This window comes from Microtus oregoni, unplaced genomic scaffold, assembly GCF_018167655.1.
Source record: "Microtus oregoni isolate MIOR12 unplaced genomic scaffold, Mior012 000004F_ref0000308, whole genome shotgun sequence".
Lineage (NCBI taxonomy): Eukaryota > Metazoa > Chordata > Mammalia > Rodentia > Cricetidae > Microtus > Microtus oregoni.
The window spans coordinates 24,957,201-24,976,883 of NW_024543063.1; positions in this window are offsets into that span (position 1 = coordinate 24,957,201).

The following is a 19,683-nucleotide window of genomic DNA, read 5'->3' on the forward strand; positions in this document are numbered from 1 at the left end:
CACAGTCTATTTACCCAATATAGACAAAATGTGAAATTCTAAAAAGTATGAGCTGACTTTACCCAGGAACAAAGATACACACATCCAGGTTAAAAATAACCCGTGCACTGTGAGCACAATGAGTTTCCTTAAGAGCATGTAGGCTTACCTTAAGGTAATCCATTCACTAAACCTCGACTCTAATTCCTCACAGCAGAACAGACAGGATTACCCTAATGGACACTGAAGACAGCTTAACTCCTGTTTATAAAAGAGTAAACCGCTGAACTAAAGATGAGAGAGTTTTCTCATTTGAAAATACTCTGTTCAAAAGGAAGAACGAGACTGCTGCCATTCCTATTCTGTTAAAGGGGTGAATAGTAGCCCCTCTTCTGGTAACAAAACGCCACAAACAGAAGCACCTTGGATAAGAAAGAGCTTATTTTGCTTAAGACCCCAGAGCAGGAGTCCAAAATGGCAGGGGAGGCATGGTAACAGGAATAGGAAATTGAGAAATCATATCTCAACCAGAAACAAAAATCAGAGACTGTAAATTGGGAGATGTGGATGTGAACTCTCAAAGCCTGCCCCCAGTGACCAGCTGCCTCCAGCTCTACTTATTAAAGGTTCCACAACCTCCTTACACAACACCAGCAACCAGGGACCAAGGCTTCAAATACATGAGCTAACCCCACCTGTAAGACTCTAATGAATAATAACTATTAATCTTTCAAGCAATGTGTTATAAAATGCCTACAAGATAAAATAAGATAGTATAATAAGATATCCATATGCTAAGATTTTTTTTGTCATCTTCTAAATTCTTATTCTTTTTTTTCTTTATTTTTTAAATTTATTTATTTATTAAGGATTTCTGCCTCGTCCCCACAACCGCTTCCCATTTCCCTCCCCCTCCCCCGATCAAGTCCCCCCCCCCCTCATCTGCTCGAAGAGCAATCAGGGTTCCCTGACCTGTGGGAAGCCCAAGGACTGCCCACCTCTATCCAGGTCTCGTAAGGTGAGCATTCAAACTGCCTAGGCTCCCACAAAGCCAGTACGTGCAGTAGGATCAAAAACCCACTGCAATTGCTAAGATTTTTATAGAGAAATTGCAAATTTTCATTTAAAAAATTTAGGTTCTGAGGAAATAGTGTGGTGGGTAAGTTGCTTGCTAAGAATGCAGAAGAACCTGAGGTCAAATCCACAGCACCCAAATGAAAAGCAGGGCATGCCACATGCATGTCTGTAACCCCAGAGCTGTGGGAGATGCAGACAGAAAGACTGCCGGGGCTTGCTGACTGTCATGGTGAGTCAGGCTGTCTCAAGGAAATAAGGCAGGGAGTGATAAAATGTGCTTCTGTGTGCATATACCACCACACATACAAACACACACGTACATACACATGCATGTACTTCCATACACGCACATGCACATGTGTATGTGCACACATATATCCACCCCCACACATGCTCAGATGCGTGAACACCCAAATACACACACATGTATGTGTGCACACATGTACACACAAATAATTGAGTAAGCAACCTTAGGGAAGAGCTAAATCAAAGGAAATATACAACAATTTTTGGAACTGGAACAAAGCTGATTGGAGTAAAGACCAGTCTGTGTGTGAATAAGCACCTTGGCAATGAAATTAAATCTCCTCATGGAAATCAGCCTGTAAAATCTGCTTCTGGCAACCAGCTGTGAGACCAGCTGAGGACTGCTCCATTTCATAGAGAAGCGTCTTTGACTATGGTGGACCCCAATTCAATACTACTTTGTCAGAGAGAGCAGTAAAATAGGAAAAGACTATACAAACTCTATCATTTTCTTTTTAACTTAAAAATAGTTTTGACTTAGATGACATTTACAAAAAATTAAGGAATAAGCAGTCACCTATTTATTAATAATAATTAATAAAAATTTGGCAGAATTGTACAATAGTTTCCTTCCCTGATTCCATTGTGCCTAGAAAGCTGCCAGCATCTATCTACAGAAAAACTAGTGCAGGCTGCCACATAGCCCCACTGGCTTTATAACAGCAGGCACTTGCTGCAACAGTGAGCAGATGGGAAGGCAACTGGAGCTTCCCCAGACCTCGTTTGCACCTTCTGGGACAGTGCCTTTGACAGTTCCTGTGGTCAGCCCTCACTCTCCTCAGGAGAGCACAGTTTTAGAGCACAGTAAGATGGGATTTACTTTAGGGGTGCTGTGGGACCTGAGGGCTGGCTCCACATTCCCAGGTTCTGAACACATGGAAGAGAGGGCCAGAGTGTATTTCCATCAGGGCAATGACCTCACCGATGATAGAAATTCAACCAGCACATCGGCCTGTGGGGTAGAGAAGCACGTAGAATAAAAAACACACAATACTGACTTAAGTACCATATTCCAGACAACAATCAAGATGCATGCAGGCAAAAGGGTCAAGAAATCACTCAGTGAAACAGGAGAACCTGAGCTGGATCCCAGAACCCATGCTAAAAGCAAAACAACCAGAAACAAACAAGAAAACAAAATCTGCAGGTTGTGGTGCCTGTGCTTGTACTCCCAGAGCTGGGGAGATGGAGGCAGCTGCATTCTTGGGAAGTGTTGGATATACTTGGAAAGTTCCAGGCTAATGAGAGACCCTGTCTCAAAACACAAGGCAAACAGTACTTGAAGAACACCACCCAAGGTTGTCCTCTGGTCTCCACACACAAGACACATGAAGTCAAATAAAGACTCACGTCACTTCAACACCCCAGCTGAAAAACCCCAAAGTAGAAATGTTTAGTACAAAAAAGAATGTGTTTGTAGAAACAAAACTGGAATGATGGCCACATGAATTGAAGGTAAGAATAATCTATGACTTCCCATTCCTTCTCCTGCCCATTGCTCTTTACCAAAAACTATAAAAAGTAACCGTGGTGAGCCCCACCACAAACGAACTCCACTCATAGGAGGAAACCATCCATACCGTTGGCCAGGACATACAGTAATTCTGAAGCAGAGCAGTGGGTGTGAATGGCAGCTTCAGTCAGTGTGATACACACAGAGACAGACATAACATCTCTTGCAGAGCACAGATGAATGGCAGTGCCCAGAGAAAGCGGGTCACGTGCAGGCTCCCCATGTACCAGTGGCCACTGACGACTTAGAAACATTTCTCTTTTCATGAGAAAACAAAGCCTAAGTGTGCTTGTATTCTCGTGGCCTTTCTCCTTGGAAAGCCTACAGTTCAGTTACATGAGACAAAAGGACTCCGTCTTTTTATCTGACAGAGTCTTCCATTTTTGTTACAGGAAATAACTGAACATGGAGTCATATTGTTTCTCCACAGAAGCTCAGCGGTCACGGCTGCACAGATTATCCACCAGCAGCTGTGAGGAGCACGGACTTTCCCTAGAAGGAGGCAGAAAAGGCTACTCAGAAACCACGGGCAGCTTTTTCCAGTTCACCTGTCTTTTTTTTTTTTCTTTTTTTAAAGAGCCCTGGGTCTGTAAAATGTTGAATTATTTGCAGGAAAGATAAACACTGCCAAGAACAACAAGCTCCTTCCTTGGGAGGTAGGGGACTGTAAGGCAAAATGGTCTTCAGATTGACAATTTATACTGGAGCAGCAGTGAACCCCTTTGGCCCTGCCTCTTCCCCAGAACTGCATTAGACAGAAGATAAATCTTGGCTGGAGTGATTATGAATTGTGTACTCAAGGGGTAGGGGAAATTAAAATTGATCCCTTCTATAAATACCTTAGGCAAAGTGGTGTGTGTGTGTGTGTGTGTGTGTGTGTGTGTGTGTGTGTGTGTGTGAAGAAGTAGGCAGAGAGGCTTGGTGACTAGGTTAAATGGCCCAAAACTTCTAGATGACATGTTCTTTGTGGCTTGCTGTGATTTTTTTAGACCTGGAGAAGATACTTTCCTGGGTAAAGGGCCAGACACCCAGCTCTCAGAAACACATTCTCGAAGAACACATGCTAAAGAGTCTCCAAGGAGCTTATAGGCTAGAGCTGACTAATGTAAACAGGAGAAACCAGCTAAATTTGAATGGCGTACAAACAACAAGTGATTGTTTAATGTAAGCATTTCCTAATTATTACATGTGCCCTGGTTGCATAAAAATGCTATTCACTGTTTATATGAAATTCAAATGTAACTTTACCTTCTCTATTTTTTACCAGCTAAATCTGGCAAGCTTGCCTGTCATTCATGTTAACTAGATGGATGTTTTTTATGCCCCTAACTGCTAAGTCACACCAAACTCATACTGAATAAATACAAGCAACGTCTCTGTGTAGAGGCCAAAAGATTAAGCACTGTTTATGAGATGAAACCCCAGCAGCACACTCTAAGAAGGTAACTGTATAGCTTACTTCAGGGAGTTGGACTTCCCAGGGGTCACATTCAGGAAAGTTTTGCAAATCACCACACCCAGGACATAAGCAGGCCAGGGAATCTACAGGGGTGCAATCTTTGCAGTTACCTCATCCAATCACAGTTGTATTCTGATGAGTAGCAACCGCCAGCAATGAGTCAGTATTGTGGCTAATGTTGACATTGCTAGCCTAGCTTAGCAGGAACACTTGGTAGCTTGACCTCTTCTTTCTTTGAAATTCAATAGAAAGCTCACAGCTACTAAAGGTAGCTAAATGGTGAGGAGAGAATTAAGACTTCTTAAAGTACAAATTTGATGGTCAGGCTGGGTTTTGTGGACCTGACTGTTAAGTTGAACACCCATAAATCTGTGCTTTAATAAGGAAAGGAGCCACATGGAGACAGACATGCTGTATCGATAACACACAAGGGAAGGCATAAATGCCTTTCTTTTCTTGGGGGTGGGGTTGAGGATTGTGCAGATGCATGTGTGCGCCAGAGGTCAAACTTGGGAGTCATGTCTCAGGAACCATCATCGTGTTTTTAGGGAAAGGACTTTCACTGGCCTGGACCACACCAAATCAGCCTGGTTGGTTGGCCAGTGATCCCACTGTCCCTGCCTTCCCAGGGCTGTGATTACAAGTGTATGTAACCACACCTGGCTTTTTGCATGGGTGCTGATAATGGAACTCATGCTCTGAGCCATTTCTCCAGATACAAAGTGTATATATCAAGTACATATTCCTTTACTTAATAGTCTATTCCCATCCCACTCCTTCCCCATTAAAAACGAAAGAAGAAAACCATTTTCTACTAATGTCAGCCAAAGAATCCCGAAAAACTTCTAAAAGATCCAACCAAATTTATAAATTTTTATTCTAAGAATTGGTCCCTTTTAATTGTGATGTGCCCTTAAAACTGTCAAATGTTGCAGAGATCAGAGATCACGTTTTCTTAGCAAATGAAGCTGACCCATGAGGCAAATGTATTGATTGCTGATTCAGAGAGAATCCTTGCTGTCTTTGTCCTGAGAAGACTGAGAAGTGGTTACAGTGCTACATGTCCCAAGCTTGTCTTGCAGAAAACCTAAAGAGCTGCTATATTCACAAGACTCTGAGCCCAGCATTCAAGGAGAACATTACAAAGTCAGGCCCCAAATCTTATCACAACCATGGCTCCACAGCCTTCGACATAGAGTAAACTGACTTTCTACACTGGTGTAGGCCCCTGCTCTTTATGTAATCTAAACAGTCTGAGTTGTTGGATTACAAACTCAGGACTTATTGTTATTATTATTATTTATAACTTTTATTATCTTCTTCTTTAACAGTTTCATACACATACTCTGATTACTCTCCTATCTCTCTCCTTCATTGGGTTGTTTCTGCCATATCAACCCCCAAAAGAGTAGAACTCTGAAAGGACATAGAGTGAGCAGAGTCCTTCGTTCTTGGTGGAACATGGCCAGTGGTCTCCATAGACCATACAGATGGAATCTATCTGATAAGGACAACTGAAAGTGTAATGGTCAAATTAGTCTTTGGTTAACTTTCTCTCCTTTCCTTATGAAACTCCGGACTGATCTGTGTAGAGCACTTTGTATGATAGGATCTGCCCCGCAGACTCCAAGCTCCAGCTGATTAGGTGAATCTGTCCAAAGTGGGGGTGAGCTCTTGGTGATAGGATCCCGTGACCTCTTTTCCTCTTCCTCGTAGGTTTTCGGCAGCATGCCTCGCCCCTCTCACATCTTCAACTTTACTCTCAAATATGTATTTCCATCTCTAAAGCTCTTCTAAGTTAACCTCAGCACACTCACCTATACTTTCAGGAGGGTGCCCACATCTGTCTCCTGTAAGTGTTCCTTCTGCCAACCTTGCATCTTGCCCCATCAGCTCATGTCATACAATGGCATTTACCTACTTACAGGACTCCATGAATCTCCATATATAGTCATGATCATACACTCCTTGGGGAGAGGAGTAAAAACACTTCGAGAATTATCATTTTCCATTGACTCAACTCCCTATGCAGGAGAGACAGGAGTTATAGATTTGTGAAGAGAGATGTTGGCAAACATCCCCAGATCTCCATAGGCATCCAGGAGGTCTTTGCTCTAGGAATCTGATTCAATAAGAGGAAGATATAGTCAGGAAAATGCTGCCACTTCACATTGTACTGTAGTCCCCAATACATGATCTTTATCTTATATAAATGTATTTCTAGTACCAGGCAGGGTTAACTCTCTTAGAGAAAGCATGATGTCATACAGAGACCGCACAATATTCTGTCATTGAATACCAAGTTCCTGAGCATGCAAAAACACACCAAGATGAAGCAGTAGAAAGAACCCATTTAACCAAACTATTGAAGTTATGATGAACTTTAAATAAGGTAGTCATTATTTTCCAAAATTCACATAACAAAAATAATGAAGCACAATTAGAGAAATTATACTGTTTAAAATAAAATTAAAATAAAATTAAAACTCTGGAGTTGAAAGAGTGATAGGCCAAAATTTAGACTTAACTGTGCATAACGGTGGGTTGGTAGAGAAGGAAAGACAGCGAGCTGCTCAGAGGAATAAGACAAATGTCAGCAGAGTCGCTGATATCAACAGACAGGAAAAAAGTAAAACAGCAAAGATGTACTAGGAGAGAGCCCAGTTGACAAAGTGCTTGCTTTGCAAGCAGAGGGTCTGGGCTCAGTCCCCAGAATCTATAGGCACAGTGTTATGCACTTCTAGACCCAGTGGTGGAGTAGCAGAGACATACAGATTCCTTGGGCTCACTAACCAGCCAGCCAGGACCACTCCAAGCAAAAGAGAGACCCTCTCAGAAAACAAGGTGATTGGCTCCTGAGAAGCGATAGCCAAGGTTATCCTCTGACCTCCACATGCATGCATACATGTCTGCCTATGCACAGGAGCATGAACACATACACACAAAATAAACACATAAATGAAAAGACATACACTATGTGTCCACATTTCATTTGTCTATCCATCTTATTACATGTGTGTTGGGCCCTCTCTCAATGCCATATACATGAGTGCCATATACATGTGTCCCTGCAGGCCAGAAGATGGCACCAGATCTTATTACAGGTTGTTGTGAGCCACCATGTGGTTGCTGGAAATTGAACTTAGGACCTTTGGAAAAACAATCAGTGCTCTTAACCACTGAGCCATCTCTCCAGCCCTAAACAACTACATAGCTATAGTAACAGAAGTAGGGAGGGAAAAAAGCAGACAAAATGCAAGGTGATTATTGTTTTTCCAAATATACACTATATATATTTATACAATATATATCTTGTATCTTGTGTACACACACACACAAACATACACACACACACACATATATCTTGATACAGGTCTGAAGAAAACTGAGGCTCACACAGATTAAGTCAGAATCATCGGTCAGAACAATACAATCTGCTGAGGTCCAGAGACAAAAAAGTCAAAAGGCACTCAGAGACAAACCGTCTGTGTCTCGCATCTCCATAGAAACAACACTTTGGGAGACAACACAGGCACCTGAGAATCACTATAGGGAGACGGAGGCCAAACTAGAATCCTACATTCTGAAGAAAAAGACTCTTCAAAGCAGATATGAAGACAGCTACTCTTACATGTGCATGCGCTGGGAAGTTCTGCTGTTCACCAACAAGAAACAGGGGTTAGGATTACTCTCCAACAGAAAGAAAATGGGGTCAGGTAACAAGACAACAACAATATGTGTGAAATTTAAGACAACAGAAATGTGTCTGAGTGGTTGTAATACAGTGGTCTGATTGGAGCTGCCTTCATTTTTTAATATGCATTACATGTGCACAAAAGTGGGTTTCACTGCCACATTCTCCTCTATGCTGTACGTTGATGCGGTAAGCAGATGTCTTTCAGCTGGGGATCTCTGGGCTCAGCCTCTATGGTTATGGATGCCTGCATATGGCAGGTTTGGGGCCTCCTACCTATGACAGTGCCCAGCACTGTGGTGCCAGCACATATTCTGCAGCATTGGTCGACTGAATGGCAGAATGAATGTTATTTTGAGGGTAAGGAAAGAAGGTAAGAAAAAGAATAAAAAGACACAAACTCACATAGTATCAATATGATGGGGCCAATACAGAGGGGGCCTGGTGGGAATTCCACCCTCAACACCTTCTGGGACTGTCATTTTGGGAGGAACACTGTAGCAATTTAAGGAAAGATCTAGTATTTTCTCACCTGTGTCTTAGTCCCATTCCAGTGGCCTTAGCAACTGTTTTAGAAGCATTATGGTGAGGCTAAATGCACCCACTTTGAGTGCTCTCGCAACAGGAGGGAGAGGAAGACTGGCGCCTGTGGTAGCAGGTCTGTAATCCCTGAGGCTCACCGCTGTCATCAGCTATCCCTTGAGCTGGCAAGGAAGGGCTGCTCCCCTGACCACATAAAGGGGGCCCTGGGCTTCTGTCACCTCAGAGTGCCAACAGCAGGTCCTTACTGTTATTACTGCAAAATAGTCACTAGTTCTTCATTGTTTCTTCTCCAAGTTCTGAAGAAGAAACTATCATGATTGGATCACGGTGGATAAGTGTCACAGTCCTTCACAGACAGAACCATAGGAAAGAAACTGTAATCTTTAAACAGGTGGCTACACACATGTGCCTCTGGGAGTGAAACCAGAGTTCAGGAGAAGTGTATGTACTGAGAGCTGTGTGGAGAAGGTTTGTAGATGAAGCGAATGAGGCAGGAACAATCTGCTTTCCATGTTCTATTTTAATTAAAATGTTGAAGCTGAATAAAACTTACAAATTAGTATTTCCTAGTTTTGAAAAGCCTTTTTTTTATTTATTTATTATGTATACAATGTTCTGTCTGTGTGTATGTCCGCAGGCCAGAAGAGGACACCAGACCTCATTCCAGATGGTTGTGAGCCACCATGTGGTTGCTGGGAATTGAACTCAGGACCTTTGGAAGAGCAGGCAATGCTCTTAACCACTGAGCCATCTCTCCAGCCCTGAAAAGCCTTTTACAAGTAAGCAAGTTTTATAATGGTATTTAACAATTTTTTTAATATTTTTATTAAAGACTTTACTTTTTGTTTTACATACTAACCTCAGTTTTCCCTCTTTCTCCTTCTCCTGCCCCCTACCCTCCCTTCCCACTCCTCACCCTTTTATCAAAGGGTTGAAGCCTTCCTTGGGGGCATAAAACAAGGTCTGGCATACCAACTTGAGGCAGGACCAAGCCCTCCCCAGTCTGTGTCAAGACTGAGAAAAGTATCCCACCATAGGGAATGGACTCTATAAGGCTAGTTTATACACCTGGGATGGGTCCTGGTGCCACACCCCTCCTCCCTCCACAACAGACCAAGTCATACAACTATAACCCACATTCAGAGGGTCTTCATCCATTTTTTAAATAGTTTATTTTCATTATTTTTAATTACATGTAAGTATGTGTGTCTCTAGGTGAGTACTGTGCACATGAAAACAGGTCCTCATGGAGGTCAGAGGCGTTGGAGCTGGAATTACAGATGGCTTTGAGCCCCCAACATGGATGCAGGGAGCTGAACTCAGACCATCTGAAAGGGCATTGGGTATTCTTAGTTGCTGAGCCATATCTCCAATTCCCTAGGCATCTATTTTTACCACACAGCAACTTCATTAGCAATACATTGGTAGGTGCTTCCGTACAGCACTATCTGCACTTTTAGTTACAGGAATTGTTTAGAACAAAGAGTTTAAGATTCCATTTACTACAAGAAAATTCCAAACCTCTGCTAATTAGCATTAAATTACTTTAGTGGATTAAAGCAGGCTATTTCGGTTAGAGTTGGTATAGGCGGGAGAGACGCCACCCTGGGAGCTCATGCACGGGCTTACTCCTTTCTGTTCTTTATCCGCCAGGAATGATGATGTGGAAACAGTTTCTGTGGACAGTTTAAGGAATGAAGGCATGGCTCTAGGCCTGATGATTCTCTTTAGGTGCCTTCCAGATAACTTTAGTTTTACACCTCGGCACTGTGCCAGGCAAAGGGGAGCTCAGCTCTCTGTCTCAGCCCTGCCTGAGCTGGGGAATGTGGGACGGATTTGAAGAACTTCACTGCCATGTTGATGGCGTTGGTAACTTCAGTGTGAAGTTTCCAAAATTAGTGCCTGATGATTAGGAGGGTGGAATGCTTAGGTCTCCCACTTAATTGGGCCTTGCATCCTTGGCTGGGTGATTGAATGACTAAAAGAATATACAAGTTACGTGATGCAAAATTAGCATAAGCCCCTAATAAGTGTTATTCCTTTTACACACTGAAGTTTCACAGTCTGTGCTTTCCACAATTGCACATCATGAAAAGCGACTCTGTGCCTTTGCTAACAGCCAGAGTTCAAGCACGGGTTGTTTGAGTATTTCGCATTAGTATAACATTAACTGAGCTCAAACAGCGATAGATTCTTTCCTTACCGTGCCGTGAATGGTTCCACGGTTCTGTAAATGTATTTGGAAAGCATGCACATACATCTCTGCTATATAGGAGCAGGAAATGCCACGGCGCAGAAGGGACATCTTTAAAATTCCTGTCATTTTTGCATAGGTTCTTCCTCATTAGTGATGGGCACTCTTTCACAGTTCTCCCCTCCACCAGTGAGCTTGGGAGACTAGTCATTTCAGACTGGCTTCTGTCCTGGTTTGTCACGTCTACGTCACAAGGGTGTCGGAAGGATTAATTAGTCAACATGTAAGGTTCTTTGAAGATGAAAGCTCTCTAAATTGCTAAGCAGCACTAGCATTCCTTCAGAGTACATATTTTTCCTTTTATATTTATAAAAATCCACCCACCTCCTGTTAACCCTTTTGGCTAGCATTATTTACCCAGCTTGCCTTTATTAAAAATTAACCAGCTTTGTTTTCTTCTCAACAAGTTTCATAACGTTTGTTTGCTCTTGTCCTCATTTCTCTTCCCCGCTTTCCCTGTGAGTTTTTCTCTTACTCAGAGAGACGTTCTTCTTCAAGTCTTATGGGCTGGCTCATCATGTTGTTTTTATTTGTTGGGATGATGACCTGATATACTTGCCAATCCCAGGGTTAGAAAAGGAGTCCATATCACTACCTTTTAGAGAAGCATTCATTTGGATGAACTGTTGTCATGTAAAACCACAAATGCACTTTACTAGGCAAACGTTTTCACAGTGGGGAGGCACAGCTTCCTTCCTCCCAGATCAGAACTTTTACATGGAGTTAGTCCAAAGTCCTTTGTCAAACTTGAGGATGCTCCCAGGATGTCTGAGAAAGAAAGAAGCCAAGGGATTCTAGTCTGTTCCTGTAGAAAAGCCAGCTGTGACAAGTACTGAGATTTTTCTGTTTCTCCTCATAGCTCTATCTTATTTTGTCTCACATATTCTGACATTTTCTTGTCAGGAGCTGGGTAGCAATTTCTTTGTATAGATTAGCCTCTGATACAACACCACCATTGTAGACACTAGTAAAATAGTTGCCCCTGACAAGATGCCCCGTTAAAAACAAAATTGGTACATATACAGCAAGAATTGTTATTTCTTCTTGATTCTATTGTCGTTGCATTGTTCTCACCTAATCCCTATCATTTGACTTCCTCTGATGAGTATGGTCTCTGAAATCAATAAAACTTTTGTAGCTTTCTTTAATTAATATTAGCATAGCTAGTTTTTATGTCTCCTTAATTATAATATGCATATATTCTTATATTTAAATGTATTCATTCTAGACAACACATATTTAGGTCTCTTTTTTCCCCCTCTCCTTTTTTCCCCATCCCTGTAACCCAGACATGGTCACTTTTTACTTCCTAGTTTCTTCAGAAATCCAGGATATTTACTCATAGCTGAAAGTTTGGAGGTAGGAGCCTCTGATGATGGAGAACACGTGGCACTTGCCATTCTCACTCAATACACTTCTTTAAATATTTGGGTCATACATTCTGGTCACCCATATCATTTATTTTGTTTTCGTGTTGCTAGGGACCAAACCCAGAGCCACTCATATATTAGGGAAACACTCAGTCTCTAAGCTCCATGCTCAGATGATTTCTCTTTGTTTGTTTATTATAGATAGGGTCTCATGATGTAGAGCAGGTTGGCCTTGAACTCGTGATCCTCCTCCTTTGGCCTCACACGTGCTGGAATTGTAGATATCAAGGTGGCTACTGATAGAACTCAGGCACTGTGTTCTGTATTAGTTACTGTCTGTTCCTGGTTTCTGTTCTTTGCTCTCAGTTTCCTCTCCTTTCCTGCCTTTGATACTTTAATGGAGTGTTTGGTATAGTTGTGTTTTCTTGGTCTATCAACTATGCTTCTTTTAAAACTTTTTTAGTGGTTATCTTAGAGTTGGCAATATAGTCAGACTATGGCTACTTTCAAACAATGCTTGCTATAGTACTTCATAGGCAGGGAGAGCGGAGTATAATAAATTTGTTTCTAAATTATTTTACATTGCTCTTCATAGCAATGCTACCATTAATTTTATTGCATCCAATAATATAAAAATACAGTCTATGTACATATGCACACAGACAATTATGGACATAGTTGTTACTATTACTTTGGAAACATTATTAGCTATGAACTTAAAAATATGGAAATGAAAGGTTTGGGGGACTGAAGAGACCATTCTGTGGTTAAGAGTACTAGTTGCTCTTTCAAAGAACCTGGTTTCAGTCCCAACACCCTCATGGTGGTTCACAACCATTTGTACCTTCAGTTCCAGATTATCTGATCCCCTCTTCTGGCCTCTGCAAGCACCAGCACCACATATGCTGCACACACATATATACAGGCAAAACCCTCATACACACATAATATTTTTAAACTGACATTTTCCAGTGTCTTTCAGGGTTTTGTGTGTGTGTGTGTGTGTGTGTGTGTGTGTGTGTGTGTGGCTTTCAGAGCTACATTATTTTTCTTTTTACTGAAGAACTTATTTCAATGCTACTTGCTAAGATTGTCCACTAACAAGAAATTCCCTTTATTTTATTTTATTTTCCTAGAAGAGCCTGGAGCTAGGTGTCTAGGCAAGGCTCTGATAAAATATTTTCTCTTGAGCATGCCTCATTAACAACAGAACCAGAAGTTAGTAGAGAGGTCTCTTAGGAAACTAAAAATAGAGCTAAGAACCACTGTGTTATCCAACTATAGTAGTAATCTAAAGCAACACGCCACAGATGCATCTTCAAATTAAAGTCTATGTCAGTGCTACTCATAGCAACCACGACATGGACGCAGCCTAGGTGCCTAGCAACAGGTAAATGGATAAAGAAAAGATGGTAGACACACAGTTGTCTTAGCTACTTGTCTGCTGTGGTGGTAAAATATCCTAACAAAAGGAACTGAAGGAAGAGATGGTTTGTTTTAGCTCACAGGTTAAGGCTACCCGTCTGCCATCATACAAAAGCCTTAGCAGCAGTAGCTTGAAGCAGTTGGTTATATTCTTAGTCCAGTCTAGAAGCAAAGAGCAACAGATGCTTGTGCTTAGCTCACTGACTCCTTTTTATGCAATCTAGGATTCTAGCCCAGGGATTGGCATCACCCACGGTGGGCAGATCTTCCCCCATTAATTACCCTAATCAAGATAATCCCCCACAGGAATGGTCAAAAGCCCATCTCTCAGGTGAGTCTAGATTCCATTAAGTTGATAATTGAGATTCATTATCATAACAGTAGATCTATTCAGCCACAAACAATTTTGAAATGATGTCACTGACAGAGGAAATGGATGGAAATTGGAAACCGTCATACTAAGCAAAGTAAGTCAGACTCCAGATGCAAACACCATATGGTTTTTTCCTCATATTTGGAATTTAAGCCTTAAACCTGCATGAAAAAAAACATGAAAGTGGAAGAAATGCCATATGGAAGAAGGAGGAACCTAAAAGGAATGGGGAGAAGTGAAAATCACATGATTTGAGAATTGGTCAGTGATCACTTGACAAGGACAGTATGGTGAACAAGTAGGATTCCAACCACCAAAGAGACAGGAAGTAGCTGCACACAACTGTAATCTCAGCAGGAGAGGCAGAGGCAGGGGTTTAAGATCATCCCCAGCTACAGAATGAATTCCAGGCCAGCCTGAATTACATGACACTCTATCTCCAATCAAACAAACAAAAAGATTAGAAAAAAAGATGATAAGCTTAAATGTTTCCAATATAAGATTTCATAATCCAAATATTAAAAAGACATCACAAAGCAAATTAAAGAGTAAGTTACAAGAGGGTGAACTGCATTTACAATCTGTAAAAGTGAGAAGTAATTAGAATCCAAGTACATAAAGAATTTCCTGGAATTAATAAGTAAAGACAAACAAGATTTATAAGTATGTTTGGGGAACTGTAATGGCCATGAACTTCAACAAGAAGTTCTCAGAAATATTTGGGGAAAAGTAAAATCAAACAATGAGTAACATTTTGTACTAATAAAAATGGAATCAGAAGCTTTTGTTTATACCAAATGTAAGAGAAGAAACTCAAAAGAGAGTAAGGAAGGGTGTGGGAAGGGGGGAGGTTAGAAGTCCTAGCAGAACTTTCCAAGCAGTGCATCCATTACCTGAAAACATTACATAAACCTACATTTCTCTGAAAGAATGCTGCCTGGAATAATTAGTATATTGGTGTGCATGATTGCTTTGAAATGTGCAGATGCTTTCACCTATGCAGACTTCTTTGATTTATTTCCTCTGGTTTATACTGTTTTAAAAAGCATATTGCATTACAGAGCTACAGAGATACTTTAAATATAAAGTTGCATTGTTTCAAAAAATATTAGAGAAGGCAAGAACTGAAAATTTGCTTTAACACAACAAGCTGATAGGGTATTGTCTGTTAAAACGACAGAAGCGAGCCTGCCATTGTTGATTCAATTTCTAGTCAAGAGAATGCCACAGGCTGGGCGGTGGTGGTGCACGCCTTTAATCCCAGCACTCGGGAGGCAGAGGCAGGCGGATCTCTGTGAGTTTGAGGCCAGCCTGGTCTACAAGAGCTAGTTCCAGGACAGGAACCAAAAGCTACGGAGAAACCCTGTCTCGAAAAATCAAAAAAAAAAAAAAAAAAAAAAAAAGAGAATGCCACAGAGCCCCTCATAGCTATGCAGTGGGGGAGGGGGGCAGGTGGAAGAACACCGATGTTCTTGCATGTTTTGTAGATGGATTTTAAGTACGAATTCAACATCCATCAGTAGATGAAAACAAATCCATTGTGTCTGTAGAAAAGTAATAGGATATTTGTAACTACAAAACTAATTAGAACTGCATGCATGCAAGCCTCAAAAAAGCCACTGACATGTAAAAGTATGTTTTACAAGCATACAAGCAATAAGATTCAATTACGTAAGGTTGAAAGCCTGCAGTTCACTCTCTGGGGAGCTAAACAAACAGAGTGAAACTATGGACACTTCATGACATGGACAATAACAAAGATGGTCTGGTTTCTGTCTCTATTAGGCAGCAAGCAAACTATGATCTTAAACATTGTCAGTAGTTTAAATGGTATTTATATTTTTTTATTTCTCAAATGCATTGATGGATAGTTGGAAATTTATTATATTGTTCTTTTGTTTTGTGTTCACTTTTGGGTCTTATGCAGTCCTAGCTGGCCTCAAACCTGCTATGTAACCTGGGGATACACCTGGACTTCTGATCTTTGTCCTGCCTCCACCTTGGCAGTGTTGTGATTAAAGTTGTACACCACCGCACCTGGCTTATGTGGTGCAGGGTATCAAACTCAGGGCTTCCTGTGTGCTAGGTAAGGACTGTACCCACTGAACCACATCCCCAAGCCCTGAAATTTTATATAAGAGAATTTTAAAATAAAAGATGTTCACCTAGTTTTTAAACGATATATCTTCCAAGAGGAAATGACAAATTCATGAGGAAAAGTCACAGCTCATTAGTGTGAACACATGTCAGCCTTGAATGGCAGCTAGTCACAATTGTATTGCTGAGTTTACTGTTTTTCTTTTAGATTATACTATATAGTAAGGAAAGTTTTTAATTAAAAACACAGATAACTAAATTAAAAATATATATCATTCAGAGCTACAACCCAAATTGGAACAACCATTAACACTGGCATTAATGGAATATTCCCCCAGGGGAGGTATGCCTCTCTGCACTTTCTGGCAGGAGCTAATAATGTCACCCTTGAGGTACAAAGATCACATGTAGCAAACAACTTGACCTTGAGATCAACCCCCTCCCCCTCTGTTCTGATTAGCTTTTTGTCAGCATGACACATTTTGGAGGAGGTAATCTCAACTTTGAAAATGCTTCCATCTAACTGGCCTGTAAGCAAGATTATAAGGCATTTTCTTTATTAGTAATTGCTGTCCTAGGGCATAGACCACTGTGGGCAGTTTCAGTTTTGGGAAGATGATTTTTATAAGAAACAAGTTGGGTAAGCCTCCGTGTTCTCTGTTTTAGTTCCTGCCCTGTCTTTCCATCATAAGGGACTACAACTAAAAACTGAAATAAAGCTTTTCCTCCCCAAGATGCTTTTGGTCTTTAGTCTTTGTGGTCTTTATCACAGCAATAGAAAGCAAACTAAACATACCTACAAAATAAGGATGCTGCTGCTGCTAAATTTGAAAACCACCTACTCCCTCTAAATAAATAAGTCAGTTACACAAAATTCTCATTCAGGTATCAGGCACATGTGCATGCATGCGTGTACACACACACACACACACACACACACAGGTTAACGCAACAATTACAGGTAACACAGTTCAGTCCTGATCCTTTAAACATCACTATATATCCATGATATCCAGAGAGCTGAATCAAGCCCTGATCTTGTTGAAATTCATATTGAAATGCCAAGTTGTCCAATTTCACCTTCATTTGGGTGTCTGATAGGCAGGTTAAAAATGAGCATAACCAGTAAGATTCTGAGAACCCTGAGAAACAAGAAATCCAACTTTCCAAAATGCCAAGCTAGCCAATGACAAGTCACAGATTGACAGTGACTGGAGTGCCCTAACTTCTTCATCTGTAAGACTGGAGATGTTTGTATGCAAGTATGTGTACATGTATGTGTGTATACATGTGCAAGCCAGAGGTCAACTTCAAACATCTTTGCTCAGTTGCTTTCCATCTTGTCTTTTGAGACATGGTCTCTCACTTTTACCTGAAGTTTACCCATTCAACTAGGCTGGCTAGTCAAGAAGCCCCAGATATCTTCCTGCTCCACCTGCCTGGTGCAGAGATTTTCAACTTTATAATGACTTCTGGGAAAGAACTCATGTCCTTGCTCATCAAACACTTCACTGACTTGAGATATCCCTAGCCCTAGAGATGATTTTTATAGCACCTACTTTTTAGAATTTTGGTGATGAGCCCATGACCAGATGTAGACATCAGTGCTGATTCTCATAGTAAGCACAGGGATGCTATGTGGTATCCTCACCTTTGCTACCAATGCCCTGTCTTACTAAGGTAAACACTTAGGACTTACTATTGATTCTCTCCTTGATTTCTCTGTGCTTCTGCACCAGGGAAGATGCTGGTTGTGCCTGGACTTTGTTCTAAGACTCTCAGATGCATCTGCCAATGCAAAGGACTACATTGGCTACTGACATTATATTTTTAAAAAGTTTGTCCAGTTCGTGGGCTAAATTAGGTCCATTCGACACCTTCAATTAGGTGTTTTATAAAAGGCGCTTATTCCCAATTAGGTTCACAGAATATCATCACAATTATTACAGTGCAGACTTACTTAGCACAGACTCCTGCCAGGCTCCTGGCCACAGATATCACGGTTTCCTTCTGACTCAAGAAATCTACAACAACCAGCTATCACACAGCTTGTTTCTGAGCTGAAAGTCAGTGCTGACCAGGGAAGCTGATTAATGTGAACCAAAAGCTTGGCCAAGCACAGGGTGAGCGAATAGCCATATTCCCGTGGCTCAGGAACACCTGCGAATGTTCTCAAATGCACTAGACCTCATTAGCAGACGTTGTTTTTTCCTCTTTCTGAATTAGGAATTCCTATGACCTGGTTAAGCAAATACTCAGTGGAAGGATAGCCTATATTTCCTATGAAACACAGGAGGAAAGAATACGAGCCTTGTCTCCCTATGACGACTGCAGGGTCTAATCATTCATCCTGCCCCACTACCCACACTGGGCTTAGACAGTCAGAGTCTGTCTGCCAGGTAGAAAGGCTTAATGTCCCTCTTGAGGAGAAATTAACTGCTAAACCAGACAGAGGTGAAGCACAGTTCTGTCTTCTGTCCTCAATGCAGCCATTTTTCTCTTTTAATCTCACTCTTCCGTTTAAGCAGAATGAAAAGTTGGATCTTTGCCTTGAGCAAATTTCACATCCAAGGTTCAAATTCTGGGATCCCGCAGAGGTGAGATGCCTCTGGAAGAGCTCTGAGACAGTGGAGAACAGAAAGGAGCTAATGGGCAGTCCTCTCTCAAAAGTCCATCTGGGGTGAGGGGATGGGGATGGGCGATAGTCACTCACTCAGATAAATCTTGCTAGATTAGTTAACTCCGAAAGTTAACAGCACCCAGACAATTCAATGACAGCAAGCCCAAACAGACTCAGGGACTCCAGTCTGGCATGGCTCTGTTGCTGGGATCCAAGGTAGAGCAAGCTGGAGAGAAACTGTCCTGTTAGAGGTACAGCCAGCTGGCTTGAAGAGTCAGTCCTTGTCTGCTCTGGGGATATGTGTCTTCAACAAAGTAGAAATGCGTGTTAATTGAACAGGAACCTAAGAGGAAACAAGATGTACTAGCACAATGATTCTCAACCTCCCTAAGGCTGAGAGCCTTTAAAACAGTTCCTCATGTGTGGTGACTCCCAGCCATAAAATTATTTTCTTTATTACTTCATAACTGCAACTTTGCTACTGTTATAAATTGAGATATAAATATCTGTGTTTTCGGATAGTCTTAGGCAAGTTCTGTAAAGGGGTCATTTGACCCCCAAAGGGGTCACAACCTACAGGTTGAGAACCATTGTACTGAACAGTGCTCTAGAGAAACTAAATGGATAGGGTGAGGGGTGTGTCTCAGTTGATGGAGTGCTTGCCTAGCATGTCAAAACCCCAGGTTCGAGGCCCAGTACCACACTCATCACATATGATGACACATTCCAGTTATCCCAGTTCTGAGATGGAGGTAGGAGGACTGAAAGTTTAATCTTATCTTCAGCTAATCTGTGAGTTCTAGAACAGCCTGAGAAGGGATACTACATCTCAAGAGGCAAGTAAGTAAATAAAAAAAAAATAAACATGTTCTCTTAGAATCATCAATTGGTTCATGGGACTGCAAGTTGCCAAACAAACAAAGTAAGGGTAAACTGACAAGATGGAAACCCAGCAGGGTCTCAGATCAGATCA